Genomic DNA, 18537 nt, shown 5'->3' with positions numbered 1-18537 from the left:
TACAGAAAAGAGGAGACGTTAATAGATGATTTGAAGGAAACTTTTGATAATCTCCGGGTCTATAAGATGATGCTTAATCCGGCCAAGTGTGTCTTTGGTGTACCGACAGACAAGCTCTTGGGTTTTCTGGTGTCTGACAGGGGCATTGAAGCTAATCCGGAAAAGATCAAAGCTATTACGTCTCTAGCTAAACCGGCGTGTATCAACGATGTTCAGCGTCTGGCGGGTCATATTGCAGCGTTGAGCCGGTTTATCAGCCGGTTGGGGGAGAAAGCTATCCCTCTATATTAGATGATGAAAAAGACAGACAATTTTTTCTAGAGTGATGCTGCTAATGCGGCATTTGAGGGCTTGAAGAAATAGTTAGTTGAGCCACCTGTCCTTGCTGCTCCGGTCGATAAAGAGCCGCTGTTGTTATATGTGGCAGCCAATGCTGGGGCTGTCAGTGTGGCCATTGTGGTAGAACGTAAGGAGGCTGGCAAGGAGTATCCGGTTCAACGGCCGGTTTATTATATCAGTGAGGTGCTTATTGAGTCTAAGCAGAGGTACCCACATTGCCAGAAGCTGGTGTATGGAGTTTTTATGGCAAGCCGGAAGCTTAAGCAGTATTTTCAGGGTCATCCCATCACTGTGGCCAGTTCTGCCCCTTTGGGAGATATAATCCAAAACAGGGAAGCAACTGGCCGGGTTGCCAAATCGGCCATCGAGCTTGGACCTCACGGGTTAAAGTATATGCCTTGCACGACAATCAAGTCCCAAGCGCTTGTGGATTTCATCAATGACTGGACAAAGTTGCAGGCGCCGTAAGAAAAGTCGGATAACACTTATTGGACTATTCATTTTGATGGGTCCAGGCAATTGGAGGGCTCGGGGGCTGGAGTCGTGTTAACTTCCCCACGAGGTGATAAGTTTTGTGATGTTCTCTGTTTAATGTTCCCTTGCACTAACAATGCAACTGAATATGAGGCCTTACTCCATGGTATTCGAATGGCTAAGGAGATGAATTTAAGCCGGCTTAAGTGCTTTGGTGATTCAGACCTAGTAGCTCAACAAGTGTCTGGTACTTGGGATTCCAAGGATCCGCTCATGGCGGCGTATCGACGAGAGGTGGATATTGTGGCTTGTCACTTCAAGGGTTATCAGGCTGACCATGTGGACCAGCGAAAGAACGAAGCGGCAGACGCTTTAAGCCGTTTGGGTTCCCAACGTAAACCGGTGCCACCCAATGTTTTTCTGGATGTTTTGCATAACCCATCGGTCAAGCTACCTACAGAGGAGGATTTGGCTGTTCCTGACCCGGAGGCTCAGTTGGTGGCGGCTTTTCACGTTATCCCAGATTGGACAGTCCCATATTTGGCGTATATGAACCGGGGCGAGTTACCGGAGGATGAAACTTTGTCCAGGCAGATAATCTGGCGATCCAAGTCAATGACCATTGTCAATGGAGAATTGCATCATTACAGTGTAACAGGGGCGTTTCAGCATTGCGTATCTCCTGAAGAAGGCTGTGAGATTTTGCGTGAGATCCACGAAGGAGATTGTGGTCACCACGCCGGTTCAAAGTCCCTGGTAGCTAAAACTTTTCGTCACGGCTTCTATTGGCTGACGGCTCATGCTGATGTTGAGGACTTGGTGAAAAAATGTGATGGTTGTCAGAAGTTTTCATCTCGAGCTCATGTTCCGGCTCAGGAATTGAGGATGATTCCAATCACTTGGCCGTTTGCAACTTGGGGGCTGGATATGGTTGGGCCCTTTAAGAGGTCCAAGGACAAGAAGACCCACCTTCTGGTGGCGTTTGATAAGTTCACTAAGTGGGTGGAGGCAGAGCCAGTCAGTAAGTGTGATGCAGCAACGGCGGTTCAATTCATCAAGAAGGTGATTTTCCGATTTGGTTTTCCACACAGCATCATAACTGATAATGGCACTAATCTGTCCAAGGGTGCTATGAAAGAATTTTGTCAACGTGAGCACATCCGGCTTGACGTGTCATCAGTGGCTCACCCCCAATCTAATGGTCAAGCGGAGAGAGCCAATCAAGAGATCCTGAGAGGCATCAAGCCCCGGCTTATGGTTCCTTTACAACGGACGCCAGGTTGTTGGGTGGAGGAGTTACCTTCTGTGTTATGGAGCATCAATACCATGCCCAACAGATCTACGGGTTACACACCTTTTTTCATGGTTTACGGAGCAGAGGCGGTTCTCCCTAGTGACATCCGTCATGACTCACCCCGTGTGGCGGCTTATGTTGAAGCTGACAACGAGAAAGCACGTCAGGAAGCACTTGACCTGTTAGATGAGGAGCGTGATATTGCAGCGGCTCGTTCGGCGATTTATCAGCAAGATCTGCGTCGTTATCACAGTCGTCGGGTTAAAACCAGAACTTTTCAAGAAGGCGATCTGGTGCTCCGGCTCATCCAGGATCAGACTGATATGCACAAGTTATCCCCGCCTTGGAAAGGACCCTTTGTGGTCAACAAGAATTTGCACAACGGTTCATACTACCTTATCGATGTTCGAGAGCACAAAGACTCACGTAAATCGGAGGAGGAGACCCACCGGCCGTGGAATATCGCTCATCTTCGGCCCTACTACACCTGAGCCATAGGCTCCTCTTATGTACATATTCCTGACAATGTATATATTATGATCAATATAATAAACCGGCATCCCTACTAAAGCAGGGCCTCTGCCGTTTTTCCTTAAAAGCTTTTGATTACTTGGGGGCTTCTGTTTATGAAACAGAGTTCTGATTGTCCATTGATCCGGCTCAAAGGCTATAAAAAAACTTGGGGGCTTGCTACCCAAAGTCAAAAGGGGCCAAAGAGAGTGTTGCAAAAGCACAACTCAAACATAGGCACCCATTGAGCACAGCTCAAAATATTGCTCCGGGGCTCTTTGCTTCTACAAGAACAAAGAGTCTATTACCTTGTAATAGGCTATGATGTTGTGGTGCATATTTGGCTCGTTCCTTTGCGCTAAGCCGTTGGGAAACGGATGAATACTGGTAAGCCGGTGAGCACGATAACCCGGTAGAGGATTTTCTTCGGCTGGAGATGTATCTCGGCAATAGAACCAAGTCTGATTCCAGTCTTTGGGGTGACTATGATGCTTGGCATGAGGGAAACTGACATCTTTTCTCTTCTGAATTGAAACCCCGCCAAGTTCAGTATTGGGCCCATCTGTAAATTCAGTACGACGATTCAAATAGAAGAAGTCCCTGAACAATTCAACAGTGGGTTCTTCTTGCAGATAAGCTTCGCAAAACACTTGAAAGTTACAAATATTGGACACAGAGTTAGGTCCAATATCTTGAGGGCGGAGTTGGAAGCTAGCAAGCACGTCACAAAAAAAATTGATCCTGGAGGGCTAAACCTCGTCCCAGATGATGAACAAACACAATTACTTCTCCATCCTTGGGCTCAGGAGGATTTTCTGGACCAGGTGCTCTCCAGTGGATGACTTCCTTTTTTGCTAAAGCGCCAGTTGCGACCCATCCTTTCAATTGTTCTTCAGTAACCCAGGAAGGGACCCAGTTGCAAGCATAGAATTGTTTGGCCATTTCAATGAAAAGCTGAAAAGGAAGATCAATACCGGTTTAAGATTCATGACTGACAAGTATAATGCGTCGCAAGGTCAGAGGGAGAATACGTTGAAGCATATATACATGTTAAACCGGATTCTGACATTGGCAGGATTACAAAATGACGAATCGGCGGTTTAAGAAAGGGCTAATGGTACCTGGCGGGTTATCATTATCTAAAAGTTAAACCGCCTACATTGGTATGGAAGGTACAAATCTGATATAACTAAGTGATGGAAAAAAACAGGTTTCACAAATAGGCATTATAAATCTGGATCTACCGTGTGTCAGAAAATGGAAAATATTCAGGGATTAAATGTTCTGGCACTTGAACAGTTGAAGGACCCAGATGGGATTTTCTATTTAAATGAGATGCGCTAATGGAAAGGAAGGATCATGGCTATTTCTATACAGGATAAACATCAAAGTTTAAATCAAGAACTATTGCGCAGAGACGAACAATAACGAACACTGACGAACACTGATGAACACCGATGGGTACAGAAACCCTAATGACAGATCTAGGATGGAAGGAAAGAGGACTTACCGATGTCACGGGGGTATCAGAGAGGCGCCACGATTTTCTGGTAAGCTCAGGGTGATGCAGCGGCCGGAGTTGAGGTCGAAGACGAAGCTTGGCAGCGGCGACTGAGCTCGAGCGCTAGGTCGACGCAAGGAAGGAGATGAAGTGAAGAGGCACGGAGGGTAAAATGAAAGGGACCCTCGGCCCTATTTATAAGGCAAAGGGATAAGCGACAGGCGCGAGAATCGAGGAGCCCAAAAAATGGATATATGACAGAGCTGTCGCCTCGATTTTCGGAGGTTCATTAATAAAGGTGAGGTATATACGGTTTTTTAATAAACAGGTGACGTCATGGCGGTTTACTATAATCTTGGAAGATGACGTCATGGCGGATTACAAGGTTTACGCGAAGGTGCTGAAGGAGGAATTTTCCTAAGTATTGAAGATTGACATGAACAAGTTCAAACAATCTGGGGCCTAATGTTGGGGATATAACTACTGAGTATAAACCGCCCAGGAGGGGCCGGGTTATACCCATAATGAGTTATTCATATTGAAACCCATGAAGACAAGGAGTATGGCGCTTTACGGAGGAGATCTAACACGAAGGCCCAGGGCCCGAAGACGGATTAGGGCCCATGAACATAAACCGCCATATGATGTAACTTGTGTTGTAAGATAGGAAAGGGTAGAAACCGAGCCGGACTCATTTATGAGCCGGCCGGGATTCTGTAAACCACCGGGCGTCAACCTGTGTATATAAAGGGACGACCCGGCGGCGCTTCAGGGACAAGAAACAACAGATCGAGAGCCAGGCAAAGCGTATTTGCTCCCTGGTCATCGAAACCCTAGCAATTCCACCACAACTGGATTAGGCTTTTACCTTCACCGTAAGGGGCCGAACCAGTATAAACTCCTTGCGTCCTTTGTCCCGCTTTAACCCCTTTAAGCTAACTACGTCGTGATGGCTCCACGACTAAGTCCTTACGCTAGGACATCTACCATGACAAAACCACGACACTACGGGTTCGGGAATCATGCAGACATGACCGAGACATCTCTCCGGCCAATAACCAACAGCGGGATCTGGATACCCATGTTGGTTCCCACATGTTCCACGATGATCTCATCGGATGAACCACGATGTCGGGGATTCAAACAATCCCGTATACAATTCCCTTTGTCAATCGGTATGTTACTTGCCCGAGATTTGATCGTCGGTGTCCCAATACCTCGTTCAATCTCGTTACCGGCAAGTCACTTTACTCGTTCCGTAATGCATGATCCCGTGACTAACTGCTTAGTCACGTTGAGCTCATTATGATGATGCATTGCCGAGTGGGCCCAGAGATACCTCTTCGTCATACGGAGTGACAAATCCCAGTCTCGATTCGTGCCAACCCAACAGACACTTTCGGAGATACCTGTAGTGTACCTTTATAGCCACCCAGTTACGTTGTGACGTTTGGTACACCCAAAGCATTCCTACGGTATTCGGGAGTTGCACAATCTCATGGTCTAAGGAAATGATACTTGACATTAGAAAAGCTTTAGCAGACGAACTACACGATCTTGTGCTATGCTTAGGATTGGGTCTTGTCCATCACATCATTCTCCTAATGATGTGATCCCGTTATCAACGACATCCAATGTCCATGGCCAGGAAACCGTAACCATCTATTGATCAACGAGCTAGTCAACTAGAGGCTCACTAGGGACATGTTGTGGTCTATGTATTCACACATGTATTATGATTTCCGGATAACACAATTATAGCATGAACAATAGACAATTATCATGAACAAGGAAATATAATAATAACCATTTTATTATTGCCTCTAGGGCATATTTCCGACAGTAAGTTGCCCACCTCATCCCAAAGGGGTTTTAAAGATGATTTGATGTCCTCGTGTTGGTTGCAAAGAGGGCATATATTTGAGGTAGCAATAGCCGGATGAAAGCACCTGTCATTGGTGTCCAGACGGTCTTTGTGTGCCAGCCAAATGAAAATGCTGCATTTGTTTGGCACGTAGTTTTTCCAGATAGCAGTGGCCATTTGATCAGCCGGTTGCAAACTCTAGAAGGTTCTGTATGCTAGCTTGGTGGTTAGAGCTTTGTCCCCTTTCATAGTAACTCTTTTATCAGCAACTCGCAAGTTCGAGTTAACCGAGACCATAGTAATGCGCATAGCAATCAGTTCACATCCAACCGTGTGAGAGAGTGTAAGTGCATCTAGTGCCACCCCTAGTTGGTTTTGGAGTATTGACGACAAACCTGGTTGAGGGACTAATGTGTTTGTGAGAATTGCAGGATAACACAGGTAGTAGTCCCTCATTGATTCGGTTTACCTACCGAAGATGACCCCTAAAAATGTATGAAGACATTGAAGACAATGGTGGTATGTGAAGATATTCACATTGAAGACTATGACAAGAGAAGGCATTGCGTGAAGACTATGGAGCGCGAAGACTTAGTTGTTTCGTTGTTTCCTTTTCTTCTTTGTTGAGTCGTAGGAACCACCGTACTGTTAAGTGAGGTCCCAGTGAACAAAGTTAGAGTGACTGAAGTGATGCTCAACCAAATCCTATGTCTTCGAGTGAAGACAATGAGAGCAAATCTTATCCAGAGCTGGATGAGTCAGCTTTACTTGTAGTCCAAGTCAAGTTGCCGCGTGTGTTTGAAATCTGACCGTTGGAACACGTGTCAGTTCCTTAGCGACCCAGGGTCATTTCGGACAAATCAGGTCGGGTTGCCTAGTGGCTATAAATAGCCCACCCCCTACACCATAAATTGTGGCTGCTCAGAGTTAGTGCACGGCTTTTGTCATTTGAGAGCAACCCACCTCCGAAGCTTTTGAGAGAGAGAAATCCTTGCGAGGACAAAGCCCAAACACCCAGAGCCAAAGAGTGTTAGGCATCACTGAAGTCTTTCTGTCCGCGTGACCTGAAGACTTGTTACACTTGAGGACTGTGAATCCTCCAGCCGGTTAGGCGTCGCGTTCTGAGCATCCAAGAGTCATTGTGGATCGCCGGTGAACGAAGTCTGTGAAGGTTTGGAAGTCTACCTTGAAGACTTACCAGAGTGATTGGGCGAGGACTGGGTGTCCTTAGCTCAAGGGGAATAAGGTGAAGACGCGGTCTTCTGAGTTGAATCTCAGCCTCCCTAACCAGATGTACAGTTGTCACAGCAACTGGAACTGGTCCAACAAATCCTTTGTCTTCACCAAGTGACTGGTTCTATCCTCTCCCTCTCTATACTTACAGTCTGTCTTCGTGAAGTCATTGCCTGCTTACATTACCTGTTTGACTTCACTGTGTGACTTCCATCGTTGATTGGCTTCATACTATCTTCCGTCCTGATCTTTACTACCTAGCTGCTATTAGTCTTCGTACTTTCACTTCATTGAATACTTGACTATGGCTTGCCTAGTGTAGTCTACCTTCCGCTGCATATCAATAGGTTCATTTCTAGTGTTTGTCTTTGAAACTCTCATGGTTTGAAGACTTCAATAAAAATCGCCTATTCACCCCCCTCTAGTCGATAACTAGCACTTTCAATTGGTATCAGAGCAAGGTACTCCCTTGTCCTGTGTGATTCGGTTTAACCACCTGGAGTTTTAGCTATGTCGACTGCAGGGATAATCAAAGTCTCCGCTGCTTGCCCCGTCTTGATGGAACTGAATATCCCTACTGGAAGAATAAGATGCGCATGCATCTTGAAGCCATTGATGTCGACCTCTGGTATGTCGTCAAGAATGGCGTTCCCAAGACTGGTGAAGGTGTCACCCCTGCTGATGTCAAGAAGTTCGTTCAACTGGATTCTACTGCCAAGAACATCATCTGTGGTCATCTGACCAAAGGACAGTATGGCCGTGTGAGTGCTCTGGAAACGTCGAAGCTAGTCTGGGACTGGCTCTCCAAGGTCAACGAAGGCGTCTCAACCCAGAGAGATCAAAGGATCAGTGTTCTTTGCAACCTCTTCAACCGCTTCAAGAGAAACGACAATGAGAATGTCCAGCTCACGTTTGATCGCCTCACTGACATCACAAATGAGCTTCGTGCTCTCGGCGCCACTGAGATCACCAAGCATGAAATCGTCAAGACACTACTGAGATCACTTGACAGCTCGTTCGACACCCTTGCCCTCATGATACAAGAACGCCCTGACTTCAAGACACTCGATCCGTCTGATATACTTGAGAGGCTCAACACACATGAGTTCCAGCTATCTGAGAAAAGAGATATCTATGGTCCCAACTATGGCCGAACTCGTGCTTTGAAGGCAAAAGCTGTTTCCTCATCTGAAGAAGAATCTGACTGCAGTTCTGATGATCCTGAAGACATTGGAAAGGAACTTGCTATGCTTGTGAAGAAGTTCCAGAAGTTCACTAAGAAGAAGGGCTTCAGAAAGTCTTCACGATCCAGCTCAAGAAATGATGAAGCTTCCACTCATGACTACAAGAAGAGAACATGTCACAAGTGCAAGAAACCTGGACACTACATCTCTGAGTGTCCACAGTGGGACAATGAGAACAAGAAGAAGAAGAAGAAGAGCAAGGAATATGATTCTGATGACAAGAAGAAGAAGAAATCCTCAAAGTCTTCTTCCAAGTCCTCATCCAAGTCTTCATCTCATAAGAAGAGCTCATCTGGCAAGGCTCGTGCTTTTGTTGGCAAGGAGATGGATTCAGAGGAGGAGTCTGCTTCTGAGGAGGCGGAGGTGGAGTCTGAGGAGGAGTCCGACCCTGGCGTTGCAAGTCTGGCTCTAGCTACAGCCTACGTTGCCAAGTCCATCTTCAACACTGAAGACAATGGCTCCGTCACCAACGCTGAAGCTAATGACAAGGACGACTCTGCTCCCACCTACTGCTTCATGGCACGTGGTGCCAAGGTAAAATCACGCGATGCTTACTTTCAAACATCAAGTGAAGATGACTCTGATTGTGAATCCAAACCCAGCTACAAAACACTTGCTAAAATTGCAACTGAACAACAGAAAGCTATGGAACATACTCAAAAACTGTTAGACAAAAGCGATGACCTGTTGGACGCTGAAATGACCCGTTCTCAGTCCTTAATTGAAGACATAAAAAATCTTCATGTTAAGTACCAGGAACTTGAAAGTCGTCATGAAACGCTCTCAACCACTCATGAAAAGCTCTCCTATGATTATCTTCAAAGGAAGCAAGAGCTTGAGAAATTGAGAGCGGCTCATGAAGATCTTCAAAAAGAGAATGAGTCACTTCGCGCTCAACAGATCAGTTCCGCTCAGGAAGGATTTGAACCACCATGTCTAAAATGCCTTGAGCGTGATAACGCTACTTCTGTTGCTGAATGTTCTACTGCTGCTACTGTTGCAATATCTTCAACTGCTGATGTGGTAACTAACCCCTCTGCTGAGGATACCACTACTATTGCTGATGAAAATGCTAGGTTGAAGACATTGCTTGAAACAGGGATGTACAAAAGTCTCAAAGGGCATCAGACACTGTGCGATGTCCTCAAAAAGCAGATTCTGAACCGAAACCCTAGGAAAGAGGGTGTTGGGTTCGAGAGGAAAATGAATGTTGATGGCTCCTACTGGAAGCCTGAGCAGTACCCCAAAACCACATGGGTTGCTGCAAAGGGACCTTCAGTGGATCCATCCACCTTATCTGGCTTCACTTGTGCTAACCCTATTATCATTGATGAATCCTTTGATGCAAACTATAAACTGTTTAAGAATCAGAATGGTGAAGTGTTTGCCAGGTATATTGGTACTAACTGCAGGAATGGGCCACCTATGAAGAAGATCTGGGTTCCCAAAAGTTGTCTTGAGAATCTTCCTGTGAATGTCATCATGACACCACCTGGGAAGAAGACAAATCCCAGACCAAAGGCTTCATATGGCCCAAAGGCTTCATACAGACAGAGGACTCACCTGAGTCACCCTAACGCCAATGTTTTGCAGGGAAACCATACTCAGACTTATGAATATGAGCGTGTTTCTTCAAACCGCTATGTTCATAAACTAAGAACTTTTCTGTTTATTCATATGAGTATCATTCATCTCCTGCAAGGCTATTTGCTAGGGCTCCAAAGCCAAAGTTCTCAGATGTTGCACTTAGACTCATTGTTTCTAAGCCACCCCTGAAGATGTGGGTGGTTAAGAAGAATTAACTTTCTTTTGCAGGGAAAGGTCTCCAGCCGGAAATCAAAGGCGTCTGATGCTATTGCTGGGGACCTAAAACATCTTGTAGGGCGCAAGATCAAATGCCCAAATGGTCTCACTATGTATTTTGTTCCTGAATCATTTGCTAATCACCCTATCAGTCCTAATCTTGATCTGAGCCTTGATAATCCTCTTGCCCGTCAAATGTTTATGCTTCACAATACTCTTGGTGAAGCCTATCCCCCTAACTGTATTGTAGGGTATAACACCTCATGCTTCAGAATGGATTATGGACAGCGGATGCACTAATCATATGACTGGTGATCGAAGTCTTCTCATGGACTCAACCTTACGTCCATCTGACAAGAGTCACATCACATTTGCTGACACTGGTAAAAGGAAGATATTGGGTCTAGGTAGAGTTGCAATCTCAAAGGATCAGCACATGGATAAAGTGATGCTTGTTGAAATGTCTGTCTTAATGCTTTGTGACTTGAACATGATTGTGATATTTGGAAAATATCGTTGCCTTGTACTAATGGAATCTGACAAGTCTCTAGTCTTTGAAGGGTACCGGAAAGATGATCTATGCATGGTAGATTTCTCAGCAGGGCCACTGCTTGCCGTATGCCTTCTTGCAAAAGCTTCAGAGTGCTGGCTCTGGCATCGGAGGCTAGGGCATGCTGGCATGAGGAACTTACACACTCTCGCAAAGAAGAAGCATGTCATGGGCATCGAGGGCGTCAAGTTCAAGAAGGATCACTTGTGCGGTGCCTGCGAAGCTGGAAAGATGACTAGGGCCAAGCATCCCTCGAAGACAATCATGACGACATCTCAACCCTTCGAGCTGCTACACATGGACTTATTTGGCCCTACTCACTACTCTACTCTCACTACTACTGCTTGTCTCTATGGCTTCGTCATTGTTGTTGATTATTCAAGATATACATGGGTTCACATAATTCTCTACAAGACTGAAGTGCAGGATGTCTCCAGACGCTTCGCCAACCGTGCCATGAACAACTATGGCATCAAGATCAAGCATATCAGGAGTGACAATGGCACAGAGTTCAAGAACACCGGCCTCGATCTGTACTTGGATACATTAGGCATCACTCATGAGTTCTCAGCTCCGTACACCCCTCAGCAGAATGGCATCATGGAGCGCAAGAACAGAACACTCATTGAGATGGCTCGGACGATTCTCAATGAATACAAGACACCAAGAAAGTTTTGGCCTGAAGCTATTGATACTGCATGCCATGTCATCAACCGTGTTTATCTTCACAAGCTTCTGAAGAAAACATCCTATGAACTCCTCACTGGTAAGAAGCCAAATGTCAGCTACTTCAGAGTATTTGGTGCTAGGTGCTGGATCAAGGATCCACATCACACTTCAAAATTTGCACCGAAAGCACATGAAGGTTTTATGCTCGGTTACGGAAAGGACTCGCACTCCTACAGAGTCTTCAACCTCTTTCACTATAAAGTGGTTGAAACTGTGGATGTGCGGTTCGATGAGACTAACGGCTCGGAAAGAGAGCACCTGCCAAATGTGCTAGATGAAGTTCCACCCAGTGAATCCATCAAGCTAATGGGAACTGGAGAAATCATACCGTCTGAAGCACAGCCTGAAGAGGAACTTATCATTTCTGCACCTAATCAACCTGAAGACAATGCTCAGCCCGAAGACAATCCTCCCAACGATGACAATGATCAGCAAGAGCAAAATCTTCGTCCAGTTCATCCTCGTGTTGCAAATGAAGTACAGATTGAGAAGATAATTGATAGCATCAATGCGCCTAGTCCACTCACTCGTTCAAGAGCAACACAACTAGCAAATTTTTGTGGGCACTTTGCTTTCGTCTCAATATCTGAACCCAAGAAAGTTGCTGAAGCCTTCATGGAACCTGAATGGATTCAAGCTATGCAAGAAGAGCTTCAACAGTTCAAGCTGAACAATGTCTGGGAACTTGTCAAGCGTCCTGACCCCCGCAAGCACAACATAATAGGCACAAAATGGATATATCGCAACAAACAAGATGAGCATGGTCAAGTTGTCAGAAACAAAGCTCGTCTCGTTGCTCAAGGATACACTCAAATTGAAGGGATTGACTTCGATGAAACATTTGCTCCTGTGGCTAGGCTTGAAGCCATTCGCATATTGCTAGCCTATGCAAACCAACACAACATCTTGCTATATCAAATGGATGTGAAGAGTGCATTTCTCAATGGCAAGATTGAAGAAGAAGTGTATGTTGCACAACCTCCTGGCTTTGAAGATCCAAAACATCCTGATATGGTGTACAAGCTAAACAAGGCACTGTATGGCCTCAAACAAGCCCCTCGCGCTTGGTATGACACGCTCAAAGTCTTCCTGAAGAGCAAAGGCTTCAAACCTGGTTCCCTGGATCCCACACTATTCATGAAGACATATGATGGTGAACTGTTTGTGTGCCAAATATATGTGGATGACATTATCTTCGGCTGCACCAACCAGAAATACAGTGATGAGTTTGGACACTGATGCAAGAGCAATATCAGATGTCCATGATGGGTGAGCTGAAGTTCTTCCTTGGTCTTCAAATTCATCAGCAAAAAAATGGCATCTTCATATCTCAAGAGAAATACCTCAAAGATTGCCTGAAGAAGTTTGGAATGCAAGACTGCAAAGGTTACACGACGCCAATGCCAACCAAGAGTCATCTGGGTCCTGACGCCAATGGTAAAGAGTTCGATCAAAAGGTATACCGCCCCATGATTGGTTCTTTACTTTATTTATGTGCATCTAGGCCAGATATTATGCTTAGTGTTTGCATGTGTGCTCGATTCCAAGCGGCACCAAAGGAATCGCATCACTTAGCTGTGAAGCGAATTCTTCAATATTTGGCTTACACCCCAACATTAGGATTATGGTATCCAAAGGGCTCAGAATTTGATCTAGTTGGATTCTCGGATGCTGATTATGCTGGTGACAAGGTGGATCGCAAGTCTACATCAGGCACATGTCACTTTCTGGGACGATCACTTGTCTGTTGGTCTTCAAAGAAGCAGAACTGTGTATCACTCTCCACTGCTGAATCTGAATACATTGCTGCTGGATCTTGCTGCGCTCAGCTTCTATGGATGAAGCTTACACTCAAGGACTATGGCATCCATCTGAAACAAGTACCACTCTACTACGACAACGAAAGCGCTATCAAGATTGCCAACAACCCAGTTCAGCACTCGAAGACAAAGCACATTGAAATTCGTCATCACTTTCTCAGAGATCATGTCATGAAGGAAGATATTGATATCATACACGTCAACACTGAAGAGCAACTGGCAGATATCTTCACAAAGCCCTTGGATGAGAAAAGGTTTTGCAAGTTGCGGTGTGAGCTAAATATCTTGGAATCCTCAAATGTCCTGTGATCAGACACACATCCTAACACTTATGCATGTTGATGACTTAGATGTGCAACACATGAAGTAAAGTATATCTTCAATCAATGATGACTTACATTCTAAGTGTGAATACATTAACGCGGAATTTGACTTCGGAGCGCCACGATAATTGTGCGCCGTGTCTGGGTCTAATACTTCCTATACGGTGGGTAATGCCACCACCAAATTCTTCTGTTTGAAGTGTTTTCTCATGGCGTTACATTTGCTATGTCTTCGCATTTGGTTTGTCTTCAAATTCAACTTGTCTTCATGTTTATCTTCACTATGTTGATTTGGTTGTATTCTGATATATACATATATTAGTGCTCTGTCCTCTACAACATTCACTTATAGCTATGTCTTCTCGTTTGAATCTTTTGAACTAAGTGAATGTGATCGGACCCTAACCTCTCTATGCTTTCTACCTCAAACTCTATCTATCCAAATCATATGCATTCTGTTGAAACTGTCGAATGTCTTCTCTGCGTCCTTGTCAGCAGAAGATACAGAGACAAACATTAAATCTGTTTTAAATGTTCAATTCTTATTGCCTGAAACCCGGAGAAGCCGGAACGTCCATCCGACAGACCAGGCGGGCGTGGGAACGTGGGACATCTCCCAATGTGTTGCATGTTCGCCACGTGTCCCTCAGATGTGAACCGCCAGGGGCACCTGCGTAATTGCACTGTGCCGTCCCTTTCCCTATAAATACCCGTCCAATCACGGTCAAAATCCTTCTTCCACCTCGACAAACCCTAGCGCCACCGCTAGCTCTCGACGACGCCGGCGACGAAGCGCTTAGCTGCCGCAACCTCTCCGACGCCGTCTTCACGCCGGCCGCGGACATCGTCTTCTCCGCTGCCGCCGTAGGTGTCCTCCGTCGCCAAGTTAGGGCACGGAAGATCGAACTGCTCGGCCTCATCTTCTACTCCGTCTAGCAGTTCATCGTGTGGTAAATTAAAACCCTCTTTTTACCGTCTTTTTGATCCTATAGATTCATCCTTTCTACCAAAAGTGGTTTCTGCCTCCACAAATTTGGATCTATCATGTCTGCATCTCATATAATGCCTAGTATATTCACTTATGCTTCACACATAGTTAGATTCCTCACTTGTACTTATTCTTTGATTGGTACAAATCTGGAACCAACACTCAACATATAAGTGAATGTCTTCACGCTATGAGGTCAATGTCTTCTAAACTGATTTATCTTCAAAATCTTCTGAGAATGTATATGACCTCTTCCCCTTCCCTCGCATCTCTAATGCTGTCACAGGTACATGTCCGTGGGAGAATCCCTTGGTTCTCATAGTCTGCATTCATTTGCAGAATTCTTACAGCATCACATCAACTCTCCCGAAGTCAGTTCATGTCTGACCAGCAGACGGAAGCCTTTGACAGTGTTGAAGCCATTCAGTCTGAACCTCATGTCTACAGAGAAGTCTGCAAGGAAGGATGGCAGACAGCGCCGTGGGAACACCTCAAGAGATTTGCCTCCTGACCTCTATGAGCTGTACAAGACAGATCCAGAGGAGGACTACAATCAGAGAAAAACCCGAATCCAATGGATTCGAAGATATTGGGCAGAACAATGGTACAAGTACAGGTTCGTGACCCAGGAATATGCTGAGAAGAATGCCATCAAGCGACCCTGGGGAGACATCTTGTACAAAAATCTTCCACCCAGGTCCAGAGCTGAAGCCATTGAACAAGGCTTCTACCCTTGCATGGTCCGTGGACCACAGCCTGCAGATGCCGACCCATCTTCATTGCTATGGTGTCGTGACGACAATCTATTCAAGCGCAACTTCCAGTTTGCCAAGCACTCGGCTAAAGAAAACAAGAAGTCGCGGGGATTAGACTTCAATCCAGGCCCCTCTGCTCCTCGTGCCGATGGCACACGCGAAGCTGAACCCAATCTTGTTGGGCCCTTCTACAACCTAGAAGGTCTCATCACTCATATTATGGTTCAAGGGACAGACGTGGATGAACCTGCAAACGACGCTGATTCTGACGAAGCGCCTGCACCACCGAAGCCAAAGAAGCTGAAGAAACCTAAAGCTTCAAAACCTTCCCCTGCACCAAAAGCTTCGCGAGTGAAGCCTCTGGCCACTGCTCCTCCTGCACCAAGTGTGCAGTCTGAAGATCTCTCACACATCTCCAAGTCCGAGAAGAAGAAAAAGAAGCCTATGCACACCACTGGTCCAGCTCTGACCCCTGCTGCTGTTCTGAGGAACGAGAATGACGCCATTGATCTGTCAAGTGACGACGATCTTGCTGATGAAGCTCTTGAGCAGCTGATAAAGATCAAGCAAGAGGCAGAAATCTTCAATGATTTGCCTCTCTTTGACGTGGAAGTATTGAACAACTTCATTGATGAGTGGTTTGACACCCCCAATCTCAGCTTTGACGATCTGCAACTTCCCATTGGCCTGAGCGTCTCCTTCCATGGCGCCATTTCTCCTGAGCTGGTTCTTTGCTCAGAAAATTGTTGAGCTGAAGCACAAGATCGATTATGAAAAGGCTCAGTTCAAGAAGCACATGGCCAAGCTCAGCGTGGCAGACGTCCAGAACTTCAAGGTCATGCTGCATGAGCTCAAGGAAGCGTTTCACAAGAAATGTGATGAAGCCAAAGGTTCTCATGAGCGCATGAAGATTCTCGCTGCCAAGTGTGTTCAAGCTTACAATGAAGCTGAGAAGCGCAAGACACTTGGGCGTCCTGGCATCGACCCTAAGATGGCTGCCAAGCAGAAGAAGAAGCCATCTGTGGACCAAGCTGAACCATCCAGGCGGGAAGAACCTCGCATTGTCTTCCCAGCCAGTATGACAGGCGTGAAGCCTAAGGTCCCTACAGTGGCTTCAGAGCTTCAGAAGACAAGGGCAGCTGAAGCCAAGGCCAGATAGCGCAAGACCAAGAACACTACTGATGATGCTCCACCCACCAAGAAGCGCAAGACCAAGAAGAGAGATCGGGCTGCTCCCACAGAGCCCCTTGTCGTCGAGCCAATTTCTGTTGCTCGTCCTGAATCTGCACAACAAGAATGTCGAATGATAGTTCATGAGCCTGCTTCCACAGAGGCTCCTGAAGCTGAAGACATTCCAGCTGTTGACCCCACCGCAGCTGAAGACATTGGTCATCATGACAATGTTGAAGATGATGAAGTCCTTCCTCAGATCGAGCACAATGTGGTATCATCGCCTGTTCTTACGAATAGCGAACTAATCAGCATTGGTCGTCCATTAACGCCAATTGCTCAGGATGACTCATGGGCTGATCACCCACAAGACTCCCCCCGTCAAGCAGAATCACCTGTTACTCCCCCAACTCAAGTCACCACTCCGGTGATTGAAGATGAAGACTTTGAGGCCCAACCAAATCCATCTCCACAAGCGTCGCCAGCGTTCCACAGCCTTCGCAAAGGACCAAGGCCACAGGCCACTCTGTCAAGTGTTCCAGAAGGAGAAGAGCGCCAATCGGTTTCACGCCAAGTATTTCCTGAAGCCTCTCCAACTGTGAACAACCCTGAGTCTGAAGCCAACATGGCTGAAGATATTCCGGCTGCATCAGCCGATGACCAAGAAGAACCAAGAGAAGAAGAAGAACGTGTTGCTACACCCCAACCAACCAAGTTGTTCTCAAGGAGAACGTGTCTGACCCTCCAGCTACTCAAGTGGAGGTTAACAACATTGAGGCGACCACCAACACCAACACTGAAGACAATGACGTTGTCATGACAGAAGCTAATGTGGCGCCTGAAGTCAATGTGGTGCCCGAAGTGATAGCACCTGAAGTCAATGTTGCACCTGATGTCAATCAACAGCCTGAAGCCACTGCCACTGCTGCGGTACCGCCTCCCAGGCCACATACTATTGAGCAAGCATACAACTATGGTCAGCTGGTCACTGTCAAACGGCCTATTCTGGTTCCTCCTCCTGCTGCTAGTCTGCAATTTGACTATCATGTCGAGCACAGGCCACAAGTCCAGAAGCCAAAGCCAAGACTGCCCAGGTTTCCAGGTACTGCCACTTCACCAGGGCCCTTCAATGCAAATGGCCTCATTGCGCACAACACTATCTTTGATAGCGTCAAGAACCCCTATTCCAAGCCAAGGATTTCATCAGATAGGTTCTGGAGCTATCAGCAGCGCAGTTATTATTCATGTGTTCTTTATGATCAAGGGCGCATCTTCCCTCATATGCGTCTTGACTGTGAAGCCATTGCTGGATTGCCTTGCCTTGAACAAGCCCTTGATTGCTTTCGTGATGCTGGACTGCTGAACTTTGTGACTGATAAGGAGCATTGGAATGAAGAGCTTCTGCTTCAATTTTATGCTACCCTCCACATTCGCGGATACAACAGGGATCCGAAGACTTGGGTCCTTGAGTGGATGACAGGTGAAAGGATCGATATAGTTGACTAGAGGGGGGGGGGTGAATAGGCAACTAACAATTTTTAGCTTTTCTTTACCAATTTAAACTTTGCATCAAAGTAGGTTGTCTAGATATGCAACTAGGTGAGCAACCTATATGATGCAACAACAACAAGCGCACAAGCAAGAAAGGGATACAACACAATATAAGCGTGCACAAGTAAAGGTAAGAGATAACCAAGAGTGGAGCCGGTGGAGACAAGGATGTGTTACCGAAGCTCCTTCCTTTTGAAGGGAAGTACGTCTCCGTTAGAGCGGTGTGGAGGCACAATGCTCCGCAAGAAGCCACTAGGGCCACCGTATTCTCCTCACGCCCTCACACAATGCGAGATGCCGTGATTCCACTATTGGTGCCCTTGAAGGCGGCGACCGAACCTTTACAAACAAGGTTGGGGCAATCTCCACAACTTAATTGGAGGCTCCCA

This window comes from Triticum aestivum, chromosome 2D (assembly GCF_018294505.1).
Source record: "Triticum aestivum cultivar Chinese Spring chromosome 2D, IWGSC CS RefSeq v2.1, whole genome shotgun sequence".
Lineage (NCBI taxonomy): Eukaryota > Viridiplantae > Streptophyta > Magnoliopsida > Poales > Poaceae > Triticum > Triticum aestivum.
This window is presented reverse-complemented; position numbering follows the sequence as displayed.